This window comes from Cyprinodon variegatus, unplaced genomic scaffold, assembly GCF_000732505.1.
Source record: "Cyprinodon variegatus isolate N-32 unplaced genomic scaffold, C_variegatus-1.0 Scaffold782, whole genome shotgun sequence".
NCBI lineage: Eukaryota > Metazoa > Chordata > Actinopteri > Cyprinodontiformes > Cyprinodontidae > Cyprinodon > Cyprinodon variegatus.
In genome coordinates, this window is record NW_015151235.1 from 311824 (window position 1) to 315508 (window position 3685).

Here is a 3685-nt window from a genome sequence, read left to right on the forward strand (position 1 = left end):
TTCGGGGGTGTTTTCTTTTTTGTTTGCTGCATTTCATTCGGGGGTGTTTTCTTTTTGTTTGCTGCATTTCATTCGGGGGTGTCTTCTTTTTTGTTTGCGTCACTCTTTTTGTTTGCTGCATTTCATTCTGGGGTGTCCTCTTTTTTGTTTGCTGCATTTTATTTGCTTTTTGTTTGCCGCATTTAATTTGTGAGCGTGTCTTTTTTTTGTTTGCATGTTTTCTCTTTTGCTGCGCATTTGCACCTGTCGGCCACCGTATTTTCCTTATATGTGCACATTAATTATGTTTTTGATAAAAATGCTTTCACTAAAATGCCATAAGAAGGTGTATATTATTAAGTCTGTCTCAGGTCCCTACCCCCTTGAGTGCCCACCACATTGCTGCACAAGTTCAGAAAGGTCCAAACAGACAGCAGCAAACATTTGTAAACAAATGATGGGAAGAGCAATGTTGCCAACTTATTGCTTCTGTTGCTATATCTAGGGACTTTTCAGACCCCCCTAGCACTTTTATTTCAAAAAAACGAATAGCGGCAAATCTAGTGATTTTTTTCTGTTACTGGAGACTTTAGCGACAACATCTAAAAGCAGCAAGCTCTGCTGTCCATAGAAAGTATATTGGTAACTCTGCCTTCTGCTCTCCTCTATCTAGTCTGCTGTCATGATTCTTGCAGCTGTTATTTCATCCAAATGAAAAATGGAGAGCAGATAAACAGATCACGGTTTGTCTACAGTGAAAAGAAAGACTGTGTCATTTGCTTTTGCCATTGCCTTTGTTGTGATTTTATGTTCTTTTCAATTCCCAGCCAGCTGGGAATTTGTATTTCTGATGCTTTAAGATTTCTATTGCCCTCCCCGGTAGGGGGGTAAAATATCTTATTTAATCAGATATTGTTTCGGCTGTTATATACTGTTTATGACACACAGCCCTAGTAGCTGTTTGTTAGAACAATAGATGAAAGACTGAATTGAGCACTAATCATGGTCAAACAGTTCATTCTGCACATACATGGAATTAATTCACCACAACTTCTGTTCAAAATATAAGAGTTTATTAAGAAAAATCATACAGCTCCAAGTCAAACATATCAGTTCAACACTCTCAACTAAGACTAGTAAAACTTAGCTAAACTAAACTACTATGTACAAAAAGGAAGGGAAAACATGATTAAGATGGATTTTGTGTTTGAAACCAAAGTTTATCAGGAAGAATTTGGGATATGATTAAATTAGCTTTTCAGTAATTTTAAAGAAATCGGAATATTTTCAGACCAATTCACAAGAGCCAATAACCTTTAGTCAAATGATTCTTTACCCTCTTTGAAATAGCTAGCAGCGAATAGACATCAGGATTCCACTAAATGACTGTTGGTGATACTTGGTAATGGAAATGTAAGGAGTATCTGAGGAACACATGAACACTAATGTTATATCAGTGTTTAAACCCTTAATGAACTAAAGCTTCTCAAACCTTCAACAACAAATCAACACATATTCCTGTAGCATAGCGTAGCATGCAGTTTATTCTGTTAGCTTGACTTTACTCATCAGTAAACACATGTTGTTTGTTCTGTCCCCAATCATGCCAGACCTGCAAACCTTTTTTCATTGTCCATTTGGAAAGCTAGGGTTTTTTTTCCAGTTGTAGCTCATCCGTCAGGACAGTAAGGCAGGGGTTCTTTGTCTAAGTGGCACACAGCGGCGTTTCTTTGTCTCAGTTGTTCATCAAGGCAGTTCTTTTCTCCAGTCTGGCTCTGTTAGTTCTAAAACTCAAGAGAAATGTGTTGCAAAAGGTCTGTTTTGCAGCAGTTTGGTTCTGAAAGGTTCTGACTTATCCTCAATGGTTCTGGAGATTTGGTTCCCCTGGGGTCCACATATCCACTGTGGTGGAGAACCAGTCAAAGCGCACCCTAGCTTCCTGGGCAAGGGAGAGGAGGCAAAGAGCGCTGGAGGCAAAGAGAGCAGGAGGCAAAAAAAGAGTGAGAATCCTGTGTGCTCTGTGGATTTGTTCTGTCCCCACAGAGAGGGGGGTAGGTTTTCACACCTCTGGTGGCTTCCATTTGACTTGCCTGTGGCTGCTTTAGCTGAAAAGGGGGGGCTGCAGAAGTCCCCCAGCTGTTATTCACCAAACCTGGTCATCCTGTCAAGATGAAATATGGGCACTGGTTCCCGATGTCCAAAAAGTATGATCATGCTGTTAGGTTTATTCTTTATACATCATGTGCATTGTTACTTTGTTAGTCAGATTAGACAGAGCAGAAGGCCTTCCTTCGCATTGTGGATGTCACGGTGTGTACAGAGGTCATCTAATCAAGACAGCCTTCGTGTCTTTAAGAGTACACAGGATATGGGCACATCTTGGAGCCGGTCTGATAGAGGAGAGCTATCTGCAACCCTGAATTTAGACGCAAGCTGCATGAAGTTCAAGACATGGATGGCATGTCAGTTTCTGATACGGCCAGCACAACATCAACATGATGTAACACATAGACCCATGAGCTATAAGAAGCAGGTGATGACGTTGTTCGGGGCTCAAACTTTGCCGACCGCTCGCGGACGTGATTTTTGAGACCACAGCTGTGCAAGCTCTAAGCATTTTTCTCTGCCCTGTAACGACCTGATCTGGAATAAACTCTGTCATTTTTCACTCCTGTTTTTATAGTCCTTTTTATATGGTTTTACCCAGTTTGAGTTAAGAGTAGTAAATAACTTGCTCCCAGGAAAAAACTGGTGAGAAGGCCCCCAGGGCGCTACAGCATTCCTTCCAAGGGGACAAATCCTTCTCATTTTAACAATGCCATATGGCACAACACCTTTTTGGAAACACGGGAAGGAGCAATTAGCTAAGTGAGCTTAGTGCTTGGAAAAAAATTTTTCATTCCTTTTGACACTGCATGAAAAGTCAGCTGAGTACAAAACATAGACAAGAAAACAACAACAAAAAAGACAAGAAGAGAGGGACAAAACGTAGAACAAATAATGAATGTATATTCAATTAGAATTTCTCTGTCTGTATAATGGGTCTGTTTTATATGTTGTCTTCTTAATTCAGATGGCCCACTTTGCCTAAGGCCCCAAATTTCCTAAATCTGTACCTGATTAGACTATACCTCTAGATTACGGACCAATACCAATACACCTTCTACTTTTATCCACTAGTCCTTACTTTCCAGTAGCCCTCACCCACTACCAGCACACCCTTGAATTGAAGCTACATTAATTAGGGCTTTGAAATCTTACCTAGGATGTTATGTTTGCAGTTTTATATTTTTCTTTTATGCAACTTTCATTGGGTTAAATTTCTAGTAAGACTAATGTAACTACTTGTTATTGTGAATCTCGGATATTGGTGCTCCTGATGGTCTTTTGGTGCATGGCACGTGTTTCGAAGTCGCTTGAGGAGAAATGTCTTTGGCCGTGAGTAGTGAGGAAACTGGAAGTGATTCTTGTGGGATGGAAGAGGGATATAGTGACAATGAAGAAGGTTGGAAGATAGCAACGTCAAAAAATGAGAAAAAGCAAAAAAAGCAGAGATCAGTTGAAGGGGAGTCCAGTTCAGAACATTCAAGTGATGATCAATCGATACATTCCACAAAGTTTGAAGTCGGGAAGTTCGGTCTGGCTCTGCTCCATAGTAGCGCGAGTATTATCGCCCACTGTCAGGCGATCCAATCAAATTGTCAGG